The sequence below is a fragment of the Bos mutus genome, chromosome X (assembly GCF_027580195.1).
Source record: "Bos mutus isolate GX-2022 chromosome X, NWIPB_WYAK_1.1, whole genome shotgun sequence".
Lineage (NCBI taxonomy): Eukaryota > Metazoa > Chordata > Mammalia > Artiodactyla > Bovidae > Bos > Bos mutus.
This window is the reverse complement of record NC_091646.1, coordinates 40,520,988-40,531,516: the sequence shown is the minus strand read 5'-3', so window position 1 is coordinate 40,531,516 and position 10,529 is coordinate 40,520,988. Positions and strand designations below refer to the sequence as shown.

Sequence of the window (10,529 nt, the reverse complement as noted above, 5' to 3'; positions counted from 1 at the left end):
CCTCAAGGGCTGTTGAAGGTCAACAGCTGCAGCACAGGGTTCATTCTCTGCAGAGGTAGATGACAAATGTCCTTGTTGTTGTTGTTGAGTCACTGGCAAATGGTCTTGGCAAGGGCCAATTTGTAGTTGACAGTGGCCCCAGCCAATTACATATTTTCTACTCTCTCTTCCTAGTTCTTTATTAGTTATTCTATAAAACTTTACAGCAGTATTGTATTTGACTACTTTGTATATATTCAAATTTTCAACTAGTCTTTATCATGTAAATATACCTCTTTAGAGAATAATTTCATAGCTTTTTATTTACTTTACTCATAATCACAAAGTCCAAGTGATTTTTATTAAGATTACAGACCTATGTATGTAGTTTAACTTTTTTTTCTCCTATTTTGACCCTGAATATTTTTAGTAATAGTTGTTGTAAAGTTGCTCAGTCGTGTCCAACTCTTTGCAACCCCATGGACTGTAGCCTGCCAGGCTCCTCCGTCCATGGGATTTTCCAGACAAGAATACTGGAGTGGGTTGCCATTTCCTTCTCCAAAGGATCTTCCCGACCCAGGGATCGAACCTGGGTCTTCCGCTTTGTAGGCAGACGCTTTTACCATCTGAGCCACCCGGGAAGTCAGTAAAAAATAAATAAAGGCATAAAAACATATTTTTTTCCTATTGAAAGAGAAAAAATGAGAGAAAAAATATATATACATTGTTTTAACAAAGGCATTTAGTACATAGGTAGGTAGATAGATCTATCATTAGATAAGCAGGTAGTAGGTAGACAGGTAGAGATATAAATATGTATTAATAGTATTTACTATCTACTTATCTCTATCCATCTATCTATCAGTCATCTATCCTAAAATCTAATGAGGTAGGTTGGTTATAATTTTAGTACCTTGTCCTGAGATGAACCTTATGAAGGATGAAAAACACATTTATAATTATATTCCTTAGATGACTAGGGAGACTCTCTTGCCTTTTCAACTCAGTTTCTCATATCTTTATTTCCAAAATTAGAACAGGAAAAAAGTATATCATCTAGAAGGAGCTCAACCCACATGAATAAAAATATGCATAATGTACACACATACTTACTAATACATGTTCTACCTTATCCCAGACTAGCTCTTCTGAAGAGAAAGAAAAAGTCTTTAGAATTAGAAAACAATGTTCCTTTTAAGGTTCAGAGATTTAATTACTGGGTTTAAATGGATTGTCTTTTTTTTTTTTTTTAACAGAATACTGAGTGACTTGTTTCACAATTTGTAAATGTAGTCTTTCTTCTCCACTGTTGTGTCTTTTTTGTCTAGAAGAGTACCTGGAATGTGGGAGACACTCAATAAACACTTGTTCAGTGAATGAATAAATGCTGAACTTATTTAAAAGATAGCAAATGCTGGCATAAGTTTGTTTATTTATTTATTTACAGAACCAATTTACCATCCAAGAACTTAGAATGTTTCATTTCAGATCTCTTTTCAGAGGAAAAAAGAAAAGGATAGCTATTCTTACAATATTTGCCTTAACAAATACCTAAATTGTGATAGTTGAAAGTAATTATGAACATATTCTATTTCTCAACTCCATCTCTCAAAATTAGCTATGCATATATCATTATGCTAAACTTTTGTGCAATGTCACAAAAATTGGCTCTCCAGAAAGTAAGAAAGTCTCTTTAAAATATTTTTTATTTTATTTTTATTTTTAATTTATTTTTATTTTTATTTTATTTTATTTTTTTAACTTTACAATATTGTATTGGTTTTGCCGTATATCAACATGAATCCACCACAGGTATACAGGTTGTAGGTAAACCAATTATAGTTTGAACTATGAATAAGTTATATTTTTTTATTTGGGACCATTTAACTAAAGTAGTTACTACTTAGTTACTAAGTAACTACTTAGTTATTTAATTAATAGTTATTAAGTTACTAATTGCTAGTTACTAAGTAATTACTATTAGTAACTAATAGTTACTAATAGTTATGTAGTCAATAAGTAATTACTTAGTAACTAAGTAATAACTACTACAACAACTAACTAAGTAGTAGGCCTTTTTCTGTCTGTGATACTCCAGTTGAACCCTGGAGAAATAAAAGAAAGTGAGAAGTAGAGTTATGTAATTGTACCTATTATTGTTATTACTCAAATCCATGCATCCTTAAACATAGGCAGACAAGGAATTGTGTTTTTTGTTTGTTTATTTTGTGTTAGGCTTTCAATAAGATCTCCAATTTCCAAAACCAGTTACAAATGTCATAGCCTATACAGGGTCTCTAGGGAGCTCTAGTTTAAAATCAGAGTGCACTCAAAGAAATGAAGCATATTAAAGCTCTCATCCTTTAAAGTTCAAACTTGAAATTTTTTTTTGTGTGTGTGTGTAATTTTTTTTATTTTTATTTTTTTATTTTTTTTAACATTCTGATATTTTATTGTAAAACTTATGGAAATTATTATTATTATTATTATTATTTTCATGTGTTCCCCATCCTGAACCCTCCTCCCTCCTCCCTCCCCATATCATCCCTCTGGGTCGTCCCAGTGCACCAGCCCCAAGCATCCAGCATCGTGCATTGAACCTGGACTGGCATCTCGTTTCATACATGACATTTCACATGTTTCAATGCCATTCTCCCAAATCTTCCCACCCTCTCCCTCTCCCACAGAGTCCATAAGCCTGTTCTATACATCAGTGTCTCTTTTGCTGTCTCGTATACAGGGTTATTGTTATCATCTTTCTGAATTCCATATATATGCATTAGTATACTGTATTGGTGTTTGTCCTTCTGGCTTACTTCACTCTGTATAATAGGCTCCAGTTTCATCCACCTCATTAGAACTGATTCAAATGTATTCTTTTTAATGGCTGAGTAATACTCCATTGTGTATATGTACCACAGCTTTCTTATCCATTCATCTGCTGATGGACATCTAGGTTGTTTCCATGTCCTGGCTATTATAAGCAGATACATTCTCCTATATGTCAAGCCTATTAGACAGGCCAGGGAAAGTTTTGATGAAAACTTTGTAAAAGTTTCAAAATAGAAAATGCTTCTAGAAAGGTTTTGGGAAGGCTGGAGCAGCATTAATGGATTGTGCATGTGGGTTGGGTAGCAGCAACCAGGAAAAGGGGAAGGGTTTGTATAACAGAATGTGAGGGATAGGAAGATCAGCTTAGTCGCCTTTTACAATTTTGCCTGGCATTTATCCCTGGTTTGTCTTCAAATATTAATTTGTAGCTCTGTGATTGAAAATTAGAATGAAATGGGGGAGGAAGGGAAATTTTCTAAAGAAAATATTTGGTTTTGAAAATTAAAGAGATTTCCCTGTGGCTTGAACAGATTTCACTTCCTCATATTAAAATAGTTTTCAGATATTTTATTTTAAGGGGAACCAAAAAACGCTAAAACTTTAGAAACTTTTCACAGATTAGAAATAATTGTATCCATAACTAGGTCATTTAACTTACTTGGTGTTTATGATTTTATTACTTTATGGGGAAAAAGAAATCAGTTCCTTTTGTCATCTTCTGTAACACAGAATCTAGGGAAGTGTTCATCAAGGAACTATTAATTTTACTTTCTTTTTGTATCTGTTCACTGAACCTATGGCATGACCACATTTCCATCACTGTCCTGGTTTAAAAACGTCATTACCCTCTCTTCAACAAGTAAGAGTTATCTTTATTTACAAGCATATATCTTAAATTTCTAAAGAATATTTTATTCAACTGTTCCTTAGTAATATTTGCATGTAGTTGTTGTTTTAACCACCACTTTCTAAATAGGGTGATGATTATTTCCAAATTTGATGCTCAGTACTTTTCCAGCTCAACGTTTATATTCTCCCACATCTCCTACCTTACCATCTAAGCATATTTTATAAATGATAGATTTATTTTATATTGTATTATACTTATAGCTGTTCATATGGGTCCTCAACACTCAGTTCCCAGTCATGTCCGACTCTTTGTGACCCCATAAACTGTAGCCCACCAGGCTCCTCTGTCCATGGGATTCTCCAGGCAAGAATGCTGGAGTGGGTTGCTATTTCCTTCTCCAGGGGTTCTTCCGACCCAGAGATTGATCCCAGGTCTCCTGCATTGCAGGCAGATTCTTGCTGTCAGAGCCAGAAGGGAAGGGGCTGCAATCACTTTGTACAGGCTAATGTTAGGATCATTCTTACATGTCAGAGCCCAGGTGTGGAGGTCTGCCCCCCCAAAACTATGATATATTTATCTAAAGACGTCTTTCTTGAATTGAAATTATTTTAAGTGACTCAGTTCGGTTTAGTCACTCTGTCATGTGTGACTTTTTGTGACCACATGTACTGCAGCATGCCAGGCTTCCTTGTCCATCACCAACTCCCAGAACCTACTCAAACTCGTGTTAATTGAGTCAGTGATGCCATCCAACCATCTCATCCTCTGTCATCCCTTTCTCCTCCTGCCTTCAATCTTTCATAGCATCAGGGTATTTTCCAATGAGTTGGTTCTTCACATGAGGTGGCCAAAGTATTGGCATTTCAACTTCAGCATCAGTCCTTCCAATGAATATTCAGGACTGATTTCCTTTAGGATTGACTGGTTTGATCTGCATGCAATCCAAGGGACTCTCAAGCGTCTTCTCCAACATCACAATTCAAAAGCATCAATTCTTCTGTGCTCAGCTTTCTTTATAGTCCAACTCTCACATCCATACATGACTACTGAAAAACCAAAGCTTTGACTAGACTGACCTTTGTTAACAAAGTAATGTCTCTGCATTTTAATATGCTGTCTAGGTTGGTCATAGCTTCTCTTCCAAGGAGCAAGTGTCTTTTTATTTCATAGCTGCAATCACCATCTGCAGTGATTTTGGAGCCCCCAAAAATAAAGTCTGTCACTGTTTCCCCATCTATTTGCCATGAAATGATGGGACCAGATGCCATGATAGTAGTTTTATGAATGTTAAATTTTAAGCCAACATTTTGACTCTCTTCTTTCACCTTCATCAAGAGGCTCTTTAGTTCTTCTTTGCTTTCTGGCATAAGGGGTATCATCTGCATATATGAAGTTATTGATATTTCTCCTGGAATTTTGATTTCAGCTTGTGCTTCATCCAGCCTGGCATTTCACATGATGTACTCTGATATAAGTTAAATAAGCAGGGTGACAACATAGAGCCTTGACATACTCTTTTCCTGATTTGGAACCAGTTTGTTGTTCTATGTCCAGTTCTAACTGTTGCTTCTTGGCCTGAGTAAAAATTTCTTAGGGGGCAGGTAAGGTGGTCTGGTATTCCCATCTCTTGAGGAATTTTCCAGTTCGTTGTGATCCACACAGTCAAAGACTTTGGTGTAGTCACTTTGGCGTAAGTGACTACATAATATAATAAATTTTAATCCCGTTAAGAATTATATGACTCTTTTATTCTTTGTTTCCTAGCATAACACATTCAACATTTTAGTTTGATACTTACAGGATGAAAACATGAATAGCATGCATCAATTCACACCAATATACTGAAATCAGTTGTAATCCTATAATTTGTAATGAACAATCTCAAAATAAAATTAAGAAAACAATTTCATTTAAATATAGCATTAAAGCAAATGAAATAATTAGGAATAAATTAAAATAGCATCAAAGCATATTAAATAATTAATAATAAATTTAATGAATGAATGTAAAATTTATAGTCTGAAAACTGCAAAACATTGTTGAGAGAAATTAAAGATCTAAGTAAATAAAACAACACTCCATGTTCATGGATTAGAACATTTCATAATACTAAGATGGTAACATTTCTCAAAATAAATTACAGATTTAACTTAATCCCTATCAGAATCTCAGCTGACTGCAGACATTGGCAACCTGATTGTAAAATTCATACAGAATTTTAATGTATCAAAAATAACCAAAACAATCTTGACAAAGAAAAATGAAGTAGGAGGATTCAAAGTTCTTGATTTCAAAACTAACTACAAAGAAATTGTAAACATGGCTATGACACTAGCACAAGGATAGACATATAGATTAATGAAATAAAAGCATGTTCAAAAGTAAAACCACACATTTATGGTCAACTGATCTTCTGTAAGTGTGCCAAGACCATTCAATGGGGGAAAGAATAATCTTTTCAACAAATGGTGCTGAGGTAACAATAAAGTGAAGTCACTCAGTCGTGTCCGACTCTTTGCGACCCCATGGACTGTAGCCTACCAGGCTTCTCTGTCCATGAGATTTTCCAGGCAAGAGTACTGGAGTGGGTTGCCATTTCCTTCTCCAGGGGATCTTCCTGACCCAGGGGTTGAACTTGTGTCTTCCACATTGTTGGCAGATGCTTTACCCTCTGAGCTACCAGGGGAATATCCATGTGCAAAAGAATGAAGTTGGACCCCTACTTCATGCTACATATAAAAATTAATTTGAAATGGATCAAAGATCTAAATGTAAAAGCTAAAATCATAAAACTCTTAGAAAAATATTTTTTATGACCCTAAATTTGGCAAAAGATTCTTAGCTATGACACCAAAAGTATGGGCTACAACAATACAAAACTAAATACATTAAATTACATCAAAATAAAAACTTCTGGGCTTCAAAGGATATCATCAAGAAAGTGAACAGACAACCCAGAGAATGGCATAAGATTTCTGCAAATTATATATTTGATAAAGGATTGGTATCTAGAATATATAAGGAACACAAACTCATTAATAAAAATAAAACACAATTTTAAAATGAGGAAAGGATATGAATATACATTTCTCCAAGGAAGATATATTAATGGCCAATAAACACATGAAAAATTCTTAATGTCATTAGTTATTGGGGGAATGCAAACCAAAATCACACTGAGGTATCACTTTACACTTTACACTAGATTAGCTAGTATTAAAAAAGTCAGATTATAGCAAATGTTGTCAAAGATGTAGAGAAATTAGAACTCTCATATGCTGCTGTTGGGAACGTAACATGGCGTAGCCCTTTTAGAGAAGTCTGATAGGTCTTCAAATGATTAAACATAGAGTTATCATATTACTAAGCAATTCTACTCCTAGGTATAAACCACAAAGAAATGAAAACATACATCCATAAAACTTGTAGATGATTGTTTTTAGCAGCATTATTCATCATAGCCAAAAGTTAGAAGCAATTAAAATGTTCATCAACTGATGAATGGATAAAATGCAGTATATCCATATCAGATAAGATCAGTCGCTCAGTCGTGTCCGACTCTTTGCAACCCCATGAACTGCAGCACACCAGGCCTCCCTGTCCATCACCAACTCCCGGAGTTCACTGAGACTCACGTAAATCGAGTCAGTGATGTCATACAGCCATCTCATCCTCTGTCGTCCCCTTCTCCTCCTGCCCCCAATCCCTCCCAGCATCACAGTCTTTCCCAATGAGTCAACTCTTCGCATGAGGTGGCCAAAGTACTGGAGTTTCAGCTTTAGCATCATTCCTTCCAAAGAAATCCCAGGGCTGATCTCCTTCAAAATGGACTGGTTGGATCTCCTTGCAGTCCAAGGGACTATCAAGAGTCTTCTCCAACACCACAGTTCAAAAGCATCAATTCTTCGCTGCTCAGCCTTCTTCACAGTCCAACTCTCACATCCATACAAGACCACAGGAAAAATCATAGCCTTGACTAGATGAATCTTTTTTGGCAAAGTAATGTCTGTACTTTTGAATATGCTATCTAGGTTGGTCATAACTTTCCTCCCAAGGAATAAGCATCTTTTAATTTCATGGTTGCAGTCACCATCTGTAGTGATTTTGGAGCCCAGGAAAATAAAGTCTGACACTGTTTCCATTGTGTCCCCATCTATTTCCCATGAAGTGATGGGACCGGATGCCATGATGTTCGTTTTCTGAATGTTGAGCTTTAAGCCAACTTTTTCACTCTCCACTTTCACTTTCATCAAGAGGCTTTTTAGTTCCTCTTCACTTTCTGCCATAAGGATGGTGTCATCTGCATATCTGAAGTTACTGATATTTCTCCCAGCAATCTTGACTCCAGCTTGTGCTTCCTCCAGTCCAGCGTTTCTCATGATGTAATCTGCATATAAGTTAAAAAAAAAACAGGGTGACAATATACAGCCTTGATGAACTCCTTTTCCTATTTGGAACCAGTCTGTTGTTCCATGTCCAGTTCTAACTGTTGCTTCCTGACCTGCATAAAAATTTCTCAAGAGGCATATCAGGTGGTCTGGTATTCCCATCTCTTTCAGAATTTTCCACAGTTTATTGTGATCCACACAGTCAAAGGCTTTGGCATAGTCAATAAAGCAGAAATAGATGCTTTTCTTGAACTCTCTTGCTTTTTCCATGATCCAGCGGATGTTGGCAATTTGATCTCTGGTTCCTCTGTCTTTTCTAAAACCAGCTTGAACATCAGGCAGTTCATGGTTCACATATTGCTGAAGCCTGGCTTGGAGAATTTTGAACATTAATTTACTAGCATGTGAGATGAGTGCAATTGTGCAGTAGTTTGAGCATTCTTTGGCATTGCCTTTCTTTGGGATTGGAATGAAAACTGACCTTTTCCAGTCCTGTGGCCACTGTTGAGTTTTCCAATTTTGCTGGCATATTGAGTGCAGCACTTTCACAGCATCATCTTTCAGGATTTGGAATAACTCAACTGGAATTTCATCACCTCCACTAGCTTTGTTCATAGTGATGCTTCCTAAGGCCCACTTGACTTCACATTCCAGGATGTCTGGCTTTAAGTCAGTGATCACAACATCATGATTATCTGGGTCGTGAAGATCTTTTTTGTATAGTTCTTCTGTGTATTCTTGCCATCTCTTCTTAATATCTTCTGCTTCTCTTAGGTCCATACCATTTCTGTCCTTTATCGAGCCCATCTTTCCATGAAATGTTCCTTTGGTATCTCTGATTTTCTTGAAGAGATCCCTAGTCTTTCCCATTCTGTTGTTTTCCTCTATTTCTTTGCATTGATCACTGAAGAAGGCTTTCTTATCTCTTCTTGCTATTCTTTGGAACTCTGCATTCAGATGCTTATATCTTTCCTTTTCTCCTTTGCTTTTCACTTCTCTTCTTTTCACAGCTATTTGTAAGGCCTCCCCAGACAGCCATTTTGCTTTTTTGCATTTCTTTTCCATCGGGATGGTCTTGATCCCTGTCTCCTGTACAATGTCACGAACCTCATTCCATAGTTCATCAGGCATTCTATCTATCAGATCTAGGCCCTTAAATCTATTTCTCACTTCCACTGTATAATCATAAGGGATTTGTTTTAGGTAATACCTGAATGGTCTAGTGGTTTTCCCTACTTTCTTCAATTTAAGTCTGAATTTGGCAATAAGGAGTACATGGTCTGAGAAACAGTCAGCTCCTGGTCTTGTTTTTGCTGACTGTATAGAGCTTCTCCATCTTTGGCTGCAAAAAATATAATCAATCTGATTTTGGTGTTGACTATCTGGTGATGTCCATGTATATAGTCTTCTCTTGTGTTGTTGGAAGAGGGTGTTTGTTATGACCAGTGCATTTTCCTGGCAAAACTCTATTAGTCTTTGCCCTGCTTCATTCCATATTCCAAGGCTCAATTTGCCTGTTACTCCAGGTGTTTCTTGACTTCCTACTTTTGCATTCCAGTCCCCTATATTGAAAGGACATATTTTTTGGGTATTAGTTCTAAAAGGCCTTGTAGGTCTTCATAGAACCGTTTAACTTCAGCTTCTTCAGCATTACTGGTTGGGGCATAGACTTGGATTACTGTGATATTGAATGGTTTGCCTTGGAAATGAACAGAGATCATTCTGTCATTTTTTAGATTGCATCCAAGTACTGCATTTCGGACTCTTTTGTTGACCATGATGGCCACTCCATTTCTTCTGAGGGATTCCTGCACGCAGTAGTAGATATAATGGTCATCTGAGTTAAATTCACCCATTCCAGTCCATTTCAGTTCCCTGATTCCTAGAATGTCAACATTCACTCTTGCCATCTCTTGTTTGACCACTTCCAATTTGCCTTGATTCATGGACCTGACATTCCAGGTTCCTATGAAATATTGCTCTTTACAGCATTTGACCTTGCTTCTATCACCAGTCCCATCCACAGCTGGGTATTGTTTTTGCTTGGCTCCATTCCTTCATTCTTTCTGGAGTTATTTCTCCACTGATCTCCCGTAGCATAATGGGCACCTACTGACCTGGGGAGTTTCTCTTTCAGTATCGTATCATTTTGCCTTTTCATACTGTTCATGGGGCTCTCAAGGCAATACTACTGAAGTGGTTTTTCCATTCCCTTCTCCAGTGGACCACATTCTGTCAGATCTCTCCACCATGACCTGCCCGTCTTGGGTTGTCCCACGGGCATGGCTTAGTTTCATTGAGTTAGACAAGGCTGTGGTCCTAGTGTGATTAGACTGACTAGTTTTCTGTGAGTATGGTTTTCAATGTGTTTGCCCTATGATGCCCTCTTGCGACACCTTACTTGTGTTTCTTTTACCTTGGGTGTGGAGTATCTCTTCACAGCTGCTCCAGCAAAGCGCAGCCATTGCTCCTTACCTTGG

The 10,529-nt window shown here is 36.8% G+C and overlaps 1 non-coding gene across 1 annotated transcript; it reads right to left on the bottom strand.

Annotated features, from left to right (window-relative positions):
* Nucleotides 1–547: 547 nt before the first annotated feature.
* On the bottom strand, nt 548–620 carry TRNAC-ACA (transfer RNA cysteine (anticodon ACA)). Its single transcript has one exon. It is a non-coding gene; the product is annotated as a tRNA-Cys (tRNA).
* Between the last annotated feature and the right edge of the window lie 9,909 nt (nt 621–10,529).